The sequence below is a fragment of the Rhinopithecus bieti genome, unplaced genomic scaffold (genome assembly GCF_001698545.2).
Source record: "Rhinopithecus bieti isolate Rb0 unplaced genomic scaffold, ASM169854v2 scaffold_33374, whole genome shotgun sequence".
NCBI classification, from domain to species: domain Eukaryota; kingdom Metazoa; phylum Chordata; class Mammalia; order Primates; family Cercopithecidae; genus Rhinopithecus; species Rhinopithecus bieti.
In genome coordinates, this window is record NW_016814428.1 from 702027 (window position 1) to 714788 (window position 12762).

Genomic DNA, 12762 nt, shown 5'->3' on the forward strand with positions numbered 1-12762 from the left:
GGTGTTCTACTTGTCTTGACACCATAGAGGTGGCTTGAGAAGATGTCCTTTGAAGAGCCAGTATAGTTTCTGTGCCCTGCAGCAGCCCAAGTGCTTTAAAGCCGTTTCAAGCTGTATAGTTGACACACCCATCCCAGTGGAGGGGAAAGGGGATAAGTGCTTCAAGGCAACCTTTTCTGCACTTTGCTGAGAAAAGCAAAGGGCCTCCTATGAAGGACAAAACTTGCAGAATTGGGGGTATGGAAGAGCAAAAAAACACTGTAGATCTTCAAAGAGCATCTCCACAACCCACAACCTTCTTCCCAATAGTAGTAACTCTGCATTTTTAGAGCATAGCATGTGTGCAGTCTTTGGCTATTACTGGTGTATTATTTGGGGGAGGGAGGGATGGAGAGCGGGGAGAGGGGATGGGTAGCATCATTTTGATTAACATTTGGGGCCTGATAGGGAAATGGTGAAGCAATGGAAAAGAACAGACAACTAATGATTTGCTTCTATGTCCAGAATATTTTACCTTAAAAAAAAATGTCACTGGCACCATAAATAAGGACTGTGAGAGACTGTTTAAAAGCTGTGAATGTCTGAAACCTGTAAGTCAAGGTGTTCCCTGCCTAAACTTATTGCTGTTCCTGCAAAGGACTAAGTCAGTTCATAAGTTACCAAAGTTGCCATTTTGGAGATGGAAATCGATGAGGAGGGAAGGTCTTTTATTGGAGAGTATACAATACAAGCAGATTATTCTGTCTCAGAGGTGCTAATTCCTGAAATTAGAAGACCCTTTCTTTTCCAGTAATGAAGTTATAAATATCAGCTTGTTCATCCAAGCCACTGGCTGAGGTGTTAGGGAAGAGGAAGAGGGTGGTAGAGGAGATAAGACAGTAGGGAAAGACAAGGGCCCATGCTCTTAGTGGGGAGAACTCTTGGAGCCATTTTTAGTGGGGAGAACACTTGGAGCTGTTCTCTTTTTTGAGCGTTGAACTCTGAAACCATTGTTGGCAGAGTTCAGTCACTGACAGCACAAGTTTCACTGAATTGATCCAAGAGTTTAGTGATTTCAAAAGCCTTGGTCTCAGGAGAAGATTAAACTTTCATATTGGGCAGTGGTTCACTTTAAAACACACACACACACAAAATTTTTTTAAGAAATCCTAAGAAGTAACTGATACCCAAAATGCTCTGTCTTGAGTCATGAGATCCATCAGTTCCTGATATTGTCTAGACTTGCATCTAGAGCTACATTGTAAAATCCTTTTAGGCATGTGTTAGATTTCTGTATAAACTTTGTTTAAATGTAAACTTCATACTACACTGTCAGTTTTTGTCTTAATAAAACTATAGATTTATATAAAAAATATTTAAATAGATTATTAATTGTCACTTGACACCAGATTTCAGCTACATTTCCCTGTTTCATTTCTTTAGATTTCAATGTAATGTCCAGGAGGCAGGGATCCATCTGTATCTTCAATGCCCTATCTTTTAACTTGACTCTGTTAAAATCACCAATTGGCTTTGGGTAATAACCAATTTCCTTCACTTCATCAGAGATGCCTCGAAGAATATATTGAATCATGTTTTTTTGTTGTTTTGTTTTGTTTGAGACAGAGTCTCGCTCTGTCACCCAGCCTGGAGTGCAGTGGCGCGATGTTGGCTCACTGCAACCTCCACCTCCTGGGTTTAAGTGATTCTCCTGCTTCAGCCTCCCGAGTAACTGGGACTACAGGTGCATGCCTCCACGCCTGACTAATTTTTTAATTTTTTGTAGAGACGGGGTTTCATCATATTAGCCAGGATGGTCTTGATCTCCTAACCTCATGATCCGCCCACCTCAGCCTCCCAAAGTGCTGGGATTACAGGTGTGAGCCACCACGCCCAGCGGAATCATGTTTTTGTTGTTGTTGTTCATTAAATTAACTCTAATAAGGCCCTTGATGGGGGGGGGGGAAGTTAAGTACGCTTCAGGACTTACTCAAAGCACACCCACTTCCTTTTACGTTCTTTTCAGTATTTCACTTCTAGTGTAAACACTGGAATAAATTCTGTAACTGTGTTTTATTCTCTGAGTTGTAACTGCTTTCCTGGATCCTGCTGTGACTTGGTTTTGAGACTTAGGCAATTGGTGTAAATAAATCCAGCACTATGCACTTAATTAGAAGCTTCCACTGGATTCATTAAGATGTAGACACATAGTTTAAATAGAGAGATTAAAGAGCAATTGAAATGATTATAAGAGCACAGAAACAACTTCATTAACTAGGGAGAATTTTTCTAAATGTGCAATTGCATTTTCAACACAATTAGGTGCTTAATTGTATGCTATCCTTAGTTAATACATTTTAACATATAAAACGCTAGATTAAAAAAATTTGTTTTTTTAAAAAAATAAGATTTTTTTAAAAAATACCTTTGAAGATTTGAAATCTAAAAAAAATATAAAAGTTCCTTCTTACTCTTTATTCATTACGTCACCAAATGTTTTAAATGGTTCAAATTCACACAAGGGGGGGGTTATAATCCTCAGTCTTTGTAAACAATGTTTAACATTTTTTCTAAAAAATTTGTAAGGAGTCATGTGAATATATTTATTACAGCACACATTTTACATCATTGCATAATTAGACTTAGTTTTTTTTTTTTTTTTTTGTCATAATTAAATAAAAAGCCAAGCACCAGTGGCACACTTTGGGAAGCCGAGACAGGTGGATTGCTTGAGCCTCAGAAGTTCAAGACTACCTGGGCAACATGGCAAAACCTGTCTCTACAAAAAAATTACAAAGAATTAGTTGGGTGTGGTGGCCATGCCCTATAACCAGCTACTCGGGAGGCTGAGCGGGAGGATCCATTGAAGCCTGGGAGGTGGAGGTTGCAGTGAGCAAGATCATGCCACTGCACTCCAGCTTGGGCTACCAGAGCAAGACCCTGCCTCAAAAAAAAAAAAAAAAAAAAAAAAAAAAAAGATTTTGAAATAACCCTGTTGTTAAAATGCACATTTCTCTTTTTTCTCTTTTCTTTTTTTGAGACAGAGTCTTACTCTGTCTCCCAGGCTGGAGTGCAGTGGCATGATCTCTGCTCACTGGAACCTCCACCTTTTTTTTCACCATGTTGGCCAGGCTGGTCTCAAACTCCTGACCTCAGGTGATCCACCTGCCTCAGCCTCCCAAAGTGCTGGGATTAGAGGTGTGAGCCAATGCACCTGGCCAAGATGAATAACTCTTAAATATTGAACTTGAATTAGGAAACAACTTCTTGTCTTTACCCCTCCTCCTCTTCCACCTCTTCCTTCCTCTTCCTCCTCCTCTTCTTCTTGGAGGTATGCATTAGGAGATCTGAAACTATTTTCTGTATGTTCTAGGATTCAACAAACAGATTTATTATGAATAATGGGAGATAGGTTTCTCACAGTCGTGGAAGGGAGTTATAAATCTAGAAAGGGAGGATGATGTATGAGCCCTGTAGTGTTGGATTAGAATTGAAGCTATCATGAAGACTGCAGAATAGAGGTACAGAAATATACATCTGTGTGTGCAGGTATGTAGGTACACGTGTGTATAAGTCTATCTGTGTGTGTAGATATATACACCTATTAATAGTTCCTAAGCTCTCTCCATTGAGAAGGCCTAGAAGTAGGCACACCACAGAAGCAGTGAACACACCCAGCACCTGGATCTGGTTTCTAACTACCATGAAAGGAACCACAGCTTTTTGAAGAAATGGCACATACCACAGCTGACACGAGGAGAGTACCAAAAAAATCTGAAATGTCTCCTTGTGCTAGAAAGCAAGGAAGTACACAAAGAATGAAAGTGACAGGTCAAGAGGACAAGGGAACCAGCCTGAAAGGGCTCCCACTGGCAAATTTTAGAACAATTTGAGCAACAAAATAAATAGTAATAATTAAGCATCATAATCTTTTAAGCAAAATAAAAACTCATAGGTCAATATGGATTTATTTATTTATAAATAAACAAGCAAACAGATGAGGTAAAGAAAAAGCTCTTCTTACAGCAGAAAGTAGCTAATGTATGTAGAAGGATGCCAGAATTAGAAAAATCACGAAGCATGGTGGCACATGCCTATAGTCCCAGCTCCTTGGGAGGCTGAGGTCAGGAGATGTCTTGAGCCCTGGAGGTCGAGGCTACGGTAAGCCATGATTGTGCAATGCACTGCAGCCTGGGTGACACAGCAAGACTCTATCCCAAAATGAAATAAAATAAAAGACTATGGGCTGATGATGGTGGCTCACATCTGTTATCTCAGCACTTTGGGAGACCAAGGTGGGAGGATCCCTTGAGGCCAGGAGTTGGAGACCAGCGTAGGCAACATAGGGAGACTCCATCTCAAATAATTTACTGATATTAGTAAATAAATGAACAGGGTAGTTTCAGACTGTGATAAATACTAAGCAAATCAGGGTAATGTGACTCAGGGTTGGGATTAAGGTGAGGAAAGCCTGGCCATTAGGGTGGAGAATTTAAGGAGTCAAGACTGAGGGGTATCAATCCTGCTCTTGCAAGATTCTAAGAGGCAGAACCTCCTTAAATTTTGCACCAATTGATGACACCAGAGAGTGATTGAAGGTGAATAGGATTCCACTGAATTTAAGTTGTAATTAAAACTAAAAAGTCAAGGTTGAAAAGCCTTGAGGTGTTCTGAAGCCGTTGTAATTTGCACATAGCCTACATGCCAAAGGAAGTACTATAGTTACCAGCTGTCTTCATCACAGAGCTCTCAGTGGACAATGTCACTCTTCTATTTATTTTTTCCTTCTTTCTTTCTTTCTTTTCCTTCTTTCTTTCTTTCTTCTCTCTCTCTCTCTCTCTCTTTGAGGCAGGGTCTCTGTCATCCATGCTGGACTGCAGTGGTGTGATCTAGGCTCAACGCAGCCTCAACCTCCAGGAGTCATGCCATCCTCCCTCCCCAGCCTCTTATAAGCACAAGCCACGGCACTCAGCCCACATTCATCCTTCTAAAATGAAATATTTGGTATGGCTTTCTGCAATGGGATAATGAAATGTCTGTAGCCTCCTCTTCTCAATAGACAATAAAGGCATCTAACCAAGTATTTCAGACTAGTTCCCCCACCCCACACCCCACATGCTAAAGGCTGAAGATGTTAGCAGGCAAAGGCATTTATTCATGTGGCCTAAGCTGCTTGCATTTCTACATTTCATTAATATCTTTGTTCTATTAAATATGTCCATGTAATATTAATAGAAGTCTAGCAAGATGTAAAAACATATTTTATCTGGCATTCCTGATTAACAGAACATCTGGTGCTATTAGTGTAAATATAAATGTAAAAATGTAAACAATATAAAAACTAAATATAATGGTTCAGAAGTCAACACAGCAAAAATACAATAAACTACAGGTTGGTCATTTACATACCAATACTTGGAAACCATAGATACTTAAATACTTACAGTTAGAAATTATTTATCTACAATTTAAAAATTATTGTTAGCACAAAAAGCAACCTGGCTTTAACAGTTTTAAGTAGCAATGTGTTCAAGCTATACCACACAGTAAACAACAAGAACAGAGACCATTCAAATTGCATAAATGGGTAAATGAATTAAGTGGACTGTAGATATAAATATATTGAAGTATCTGTTGATATGGGAGAGGGGAAATTCAGAAAGCAGTGACATCCATTAAGCAACAATTAATTCTGACTTATATAGAGACAGCAGTAAATGTGAGAAAGAAGCAGGCTGGGCACCATGCCTCACACCTGTAATCCCAGCACTTTGGGAGGCCAGGTGTGAAAATTACTTGAAGTTAGAAGCTCAAGACCAGCCTGGGCAACATAGGGAGGCCACGTCTCTACAAAAAATACAAAAATTAGCTGGGCATGTGGTGCACGCCTGACCAGCTACTTGGGAGGCTGAGGCAGGAGGATCACTTGAGACCAGGAGTTGGAGGCTGCAGTGAGCCATTATTGCACCGTTGCACTCCAGCCTGGGTGACAGAGTGGAAGCACCAACTCAAAAAACAAACAAACAAACACAAAAACAGCAAATACTAAGAATGCCAGCATATAAGCTTCCAGTTGAGAAAGAATGTTTCTAGAGTGCTCTAGCAGAAAGAATAAGCACACATTGGAGCCAACAAGGGCTGGAATTGAATCCTGGCTCTACACTGACTAGGTTGGGCAGGTTCCTTAACCACATCACTTTTTCTGCTTGGAAAACTGCTCTGCCTTCTGCCCCCAAGATGAGGAATTAAGAGACCAGGGGCCTATTGTTCAGGTTAGTATCGCTGTGTAACAAATCACTCCAAAACTTAGTGATTTAAAACAGCCATTTTATTTTGATCACTATTTTGTGGGTCAGGAATTCAAGAGCTCAGCTGGACTATCCTCACCTGGGGCCTTTCACGCTGTTGTATGAAATCTGCAACCATTGCCGGCTGGATCTGCAACCACACTGCAAGCTCAGTGGGGCTGGATGTCCAGATGGCACACTCACGTGGCTGGTGGTGGTCGGCTGGGAACTCAGCTCAGTTGTCAACCAGAACACCTGGCGGTCTCAGGAGCTGGCTTCCCATAGAGAGCCAAATATAAACTGCATGACATACTCTAATCTAGCCTCAGACATTGCACAGTGTCAGTTTTGTCATATTCTGTTAGTGATTCTATTAGTGATTAGCCCCAATTCAAGGGGAGGGACACACAGACCCCACCACTCAATAGGTGGAAGGAAGGTCTGAAAATGTGCAGAGCTGGGCCAGGCACAGTGGCTCACGCCTATAATCCCAGCACCTTGGGAGGCTGAGGCGGGCGGATCACAAGGTCAGGAGATCGAGACCATCCTAGCTAACACGGTGAAACCCCATCTCTACCAAAAATACAAAAAATAAAAATTAGCCAGGCGTGGTGGCAGGCGCCTGGAATCCCAGCTACCTGGGAGGCTGAGGCAGGAGAATGGCGTGAACCCGGAGGCGGAGCTTGCAGTGAGCCAAGATCACGCCACTGCACTCCAGCCCGGGCGACAGAGCAAGACTCCGTCTCAAAATAAATAAATAAATAAGAAAATGTGCAGAGCTGGGTGTGGTGGCTCATGCCTGTAATCCCAACACTTTCAGAGGCTGAGGCAGTAGAATAACTGAGGCCAGGCATTTGACACCAGCCTGATCAACATAGTGAGACCCTGTCTCCACAATTTTTTTTTTTTTAAAGCTGAATGTGGTGGTGCATTCTTCTAGCCCCAACTATACAGGAGGCTGATGCAGGAGGATCACTTGAGTCCAGGAATTTGAGGCTGCAGTGAGCTATAATCATGCCACTGCATTCCAGCCTGTGTGACAGAGCAAAACCCTGTCTTAAAAAATAAAAAATAGACATTTGCAGAAATATTTTAAAACCAGCACACCACACACACAAACATAAGCTGCAAAGTGAAGTTGTCTTAAAGAAGGCGTAATGATGATCAGACCCTGCAGAACTGGAGTTTGATATTTTAGAAAGACAAGAAAAATCTCATCACATCCCTCAGGTATTTATCCTTTATAATCTCTCCTAAACCTTCCTTTAAATGCTCCTTTCAGCCTTTGGAGATTGTGACGATAGCTTGGCAGGTGTAACGGGATGGGTAGGAATGATCTTGGTAGGGGAACAGCCATTCAAAACTTTCACTACAGGCTCACTCCCTAAGCAAATCCACATGATTTCCTTTTCATTTATGCATAGAGCACCTAAATTATACATATACAAGCATCATCATGTATTAAGTGCCTACTACGTACCTGACACTGTGCTCATGTTGTTGTATGCACAAATTCCCTGTTCTTATAGAAGTTAGAGGGAGGATAACACAGAGAACTGTGTGGCTTGATAGGAGTCAGCAGGGAGACTAGTGGGAGATGCCAGGGAGAGAATGATGGACATTTTAGAACTGGAACTTCTACTATGAATGGGAGGGGAGCTGTGAAGTTGTTTTTTTGGTACAGGAATGGCATGATTTGAATCATGTTTTGATAGCGGCATTGAGAACAAGCCGGCAGTGGCAGGGGCAGGAACAATGAGAGTGGTTAGGGGGTGTGATGGTTAATTTTTTTTTTTTTTTTTTTTGAGACAGAGTCTTGCTCTGTCGCTCAGGCTGGAGTGCAATGGCACGGTCTCAGCTCACTGCAACCTCCACCTCCCAGGTTCAAGCGATTCTCCTGCCTCAGCCTCCCAAGTAGGTGGGATTACAGGTGTGTACCACCACACCCAGCTAATTTTTGTATTTTTAGTAGAGACGAGGTTTCACCATGTTGGCCTGGCCAATCTCAAACTCCTGACCTCGTGATCCACCCACCTCAGCCTCCCAAAGTGCTGGGATTACAGGCATAAGCCACCGCGCCTGGCTGATGGTTAATACTGAGTGTCAACTTGATTGAGAGATGCAAAGTACTGTTCCTGGGTGTGTCTATGAGGGTGCTACCAAAGGAGAGTACCTTTGAGTTGGTGGACTGGGAGAGGCAGACCCACCCTCAGTCTGGGTGGGCACCATCTAATCAGCTGCCAGCATGGCTAGAATAAAAGCAAGCAGAGGAACACGAAAGGCCTAGACTGCCTGAATCATCTGGCCTTTCTCGAACATCAGACTCCAAATTCTTCAGCTTTTGAACTCTTGGACTTACACCAGTGATTTGCCAGGGGCTCTCGGGCCTGCAGCAACAGACTGAAGGCTACTCTGTAGGCTTCCCTACTTTTGAGGTTTTGGGACTTGGACTGGCTTCCTGGCTCCTCAGCTTGCAGACCTATTATGGCCCATGATGGGACTTCACCTTGTGATCATGTGAATCAACTCTCCTTCATAGATTTATCGATCCAATTAGTCCTGTCCCTCTAGAGAACCCTGACTAATCCAGTGGGCTACTGGAATAGATGAGTGTGGGCTGCCCCATGAGTAGCAGCAGAATGGTGAGAAGTGGCTGTTGCAGGGGTCTATTGGAAGGTAGTGCCATTAGGCCTGTGCCAAGGTTTATGTCTGCAAGCTCACCTATGTTGTCGGCACACAGTTCAACTTGAGATTTGTTTGACAGATAACAGCTGATACGACTCCCTCAGATAATAGATAATATATGCCTGACAATACAAGAAATATGCAAGTACATGAATAGGCCAGGCGTGGTGGCTCGTGCCTGTAATCCTAGCACTTTGGGAGGCTGAGGCGGGTGGATCACTTGAGGTCAGGATTTCAAGACCAGCTTGGTCTGTATGGTGAAACCCCATCTCTACTAAAAATATAAAAACTAGCCAGGCATGGTGGCACATGCCTGTAATCCCAGCTACTTGGGAGGCCGAGGCTGGAGAATCGTTTGACCCCAGGAGGCGGAGTTGGCCGTGAGCGGAGATTGCGCCACCGCATTCCAGCCTGAGCAAAAGAGTGAGACTCTGTCTCGAGAAAAAAAAAAAAGTACATGAATAACTTAGAAATAAGTCCTCAAATCACCTGAGCAAAGAATTGTTTTTATACAGGTAAGTCCAGAAATGAACAAATTTCTGCCTGACTGTATATGTTTTCCTTTTTCTCTCCCTTTCTTCCTAACACCAGTGTATTCATTCAACCAGATGTTCCTAATTATAAAAGTTACTATTTAATGAGTTCCTCTAACCCCAACAGCTTGAGGAAAATTGCACAATAGAACTTTCCACACATTCAGCCTAATGTGGCATTTTCAAAGCATGGGAAGAAACATACCCAGTTTTGCTCTCCAACCTGTGGACTAAATGAAAACAAGATCTAAATCAAAGGTCTAAAGATCGGGGACTGAGCAGGTCTTCTGTGATGGACACTGAGGATAAAAAGACCAGCCCCTGTCTTCCAGAGGCTTCCAAGCTAGAGTAGAAAGGCAGGTTATAGGCCATTATCATGCATGGGTCGAGTCTCACAACAAGAGTTTAAGCATGTGGTGGATCTAGAAGAATCATTTAAATAAATGTGAAATTGTTCAAAAACAATTTTCCTTTCTCTGAATTAAGGTTTTTTTGTTGTTTTGAGACAAAGTCTCGCACTGTTGCCCGGGCTGGAGTGCAGTGGCACAATCTCAGCTCACTGCAACCTCCACCTCCTGGGTTCAAGTGATTCTCCCGCCTCAGCATTCTGAGTAGCTGGGATTACAGGCACGCGTCATCATGCCCAGCTAATTTTTGTATTTTTGTAGAGACGAGGTTTCAACATGTTGGCCAGGCTGGGCTTGAACTCCTGACCTCAGGTGATCTGCCCGCCTCGGCCTGAAAACGTGCTGGGATTACTGGCGTGAAGCACTACGCCCGGTCGAGTTAAGGTATTTTGAATTCAACAAATTATGCAAGCCTACAATCTTGATATCACAGAATTAACCAAAGAAATCTACATGTATTAAAAAATCTGGTTGTTTACTATTATCTTGCCAAAACTCAATATCATATTTATTTAATAAAGGAATACTTGGAAATTTGAAATACTAAAATCAGGCGATTGTTTTCTAACTTTTATTAGTTGTGTTTGATTTTCACGGTAGAGTCTGCAAAGCTATTGGCTATTCTCAAGATTATAGGAAGAGACAGTAATCCCTGTTACAAAGGAGGATTTAAGTAAAAGTCCTTTAAGAGCATCATAGGTTTAACAGCTGTACTCTAGAAGACTGAGTCCCAGGTTCTTTCAAATTTATTAGCTCGATTTTGGGGCACCCCTCCATTCTTTGCTGTGCATTAATGTTAATCCATTTTGGATAAAAATTAGGCCAGGGTGGTGGCTCATGCCTGTAATCCCAGCACTTTGGGGGGCCAAGACGGGCAGATCACTTGAGGTTAGGAGTTCAAGACCAGCCTGGCCAATATGGTGAAACTTTGTCTCTACTAAAAATATAAAAATTAGCCAGGCATGGTGGCATGTGCCTGTAGTCCCAGCTACTCAGGAGGCTGAGGCAAGAGAATCACTTAAATCCAGGAGGTGGAAGTTGAAGTGAGCCGAGATCATGCCACTGCTCTCTAGCCTGGGTGACAGAGCCAGACTTCATCTCAAAAATTAAAAAATAAAATGTACTTTCTAGAAAGAATTAAGCCACATGCACACATATGTTTATCGCAGCACTGTGCACAATAGCAAAGACTTGGAACCAATCCAAATGCTCATCAATGGTAGACTGAATAAAGAAAATGGGGGACATATACACAATGGAATACTATGCAACCATAAAAAAGGATGAGTTCGTATCCTTTACAGGGACATGGATGAAGCCGGAAACCATCATTCTCAGCAGACTAACACAGGAACAGAAAACTAAACACCGCATGTTCTTACTCATAAGTGGGAGTTGAACAATGAGAACGCATGGACACAGGGAGGGGAACATCACACACTGGGACCTGTCGGGGAGTGGGGGGCTAGGGGAGGAATAGCATTAGGAGAAATACCTCATGTAGATGATGGGTTGATGGGTGCAGCAAACCACCATGGCACATGTATACCTATGTAACAGGCCTGCATGTTCTGCATGTGCATCCCAGAACTTAAAGTATAATTTTTTAAAAAAATTTCAAAATAAAGAAAATATGGTATTATAAAACACCAATTAAGAATCACTGCTCTTTAGAGAATATAAGAAGTAAATAATTGCTTTGCAATACAGGGTTACTAGAAAAGGAGGCTGGACTTTGGCCTCAGAATTTCCAGTTTTCCACTTGGGAAAGTGATATTATTTTCACTGTAAACTAACTGCCATTCCATAAATTAAGACACTAAGAGATATCTTTTATTGCCTATCCAAAACACAAATTCAAATCTTGGCAACAGTGTGAGGATAATATCAACAACAATAAAAAACTTAATAACATGCATATTCTGACCTAGCAATTCCCACTTTTTAAGACTTTATCCTCAGAAAATAATTGGAAAAGTGGGCAAAATAAACATATAAGCATGCTGAGCTTGTATATTTTTAAATTAAAAAATTTTTTAAATATTTAGTGTTTTAATTAAAATGATAATCTAAACATATATAATCTAATTTTATGAGATTAGTAAAATACATGACAGTTTAGCCACATAGTAGGACAATGGAATACTGCTATACATGCTAATATTATGCTGTAGTTGACGCACACAAATCCCTAGCCACTCTCCCATCCCTGACACACACACCACACACCCCTGCCTCAGTGGGCTAAAAGAATGACTTATTTCTCCATCATGCAAAGTCCACTGCAGTCCTAGAGCAGTTGTGATCTGTAGAATGGCTTAGCGTCACACTTCACCAACACATGCTTCATGAGGGGCATAGAATAAAGTGTCATGGTACCACAGCCTCTCACCTGTAGTAAGGAGCTTCTGCCCATGTTTCATTTACCAAAGCAAGTTACAAGGGCCTTTCTTGACCTCAGCTGGAGACGTGGGATCCCAACTTGTGTCCAGATGATGGCAAGAGCGAATGTCTACTGCAACGGTGCAGTCATAAAAAATACTAACATGGAGCTCTACTTTTTGACATGGGCAAACTATCCATAATGTATCAAGTGGAAAAACAAGTATGGTCCCATTAAAACAATGTATCTCTAAGTATGTGTTACATATCTATGGAGACATTTAAAAAAACATTGGAAAGATATACAGGATAAGCTTAATGGTGTATTCTCCAGGTGGTAGGATGAGATGATTTTAAAAACAACTTGTTTTATACTTTTTGGTTCTTTTCCTTTTCTTCTTCTTTCTTTCTTCTGTCTTCCTCTTCCTCCTCCTCCTCCTCCTCCTCCTCCTTCTTCTTCTTCTTCCTCTTCCTCTTCCTCCTCCTCCT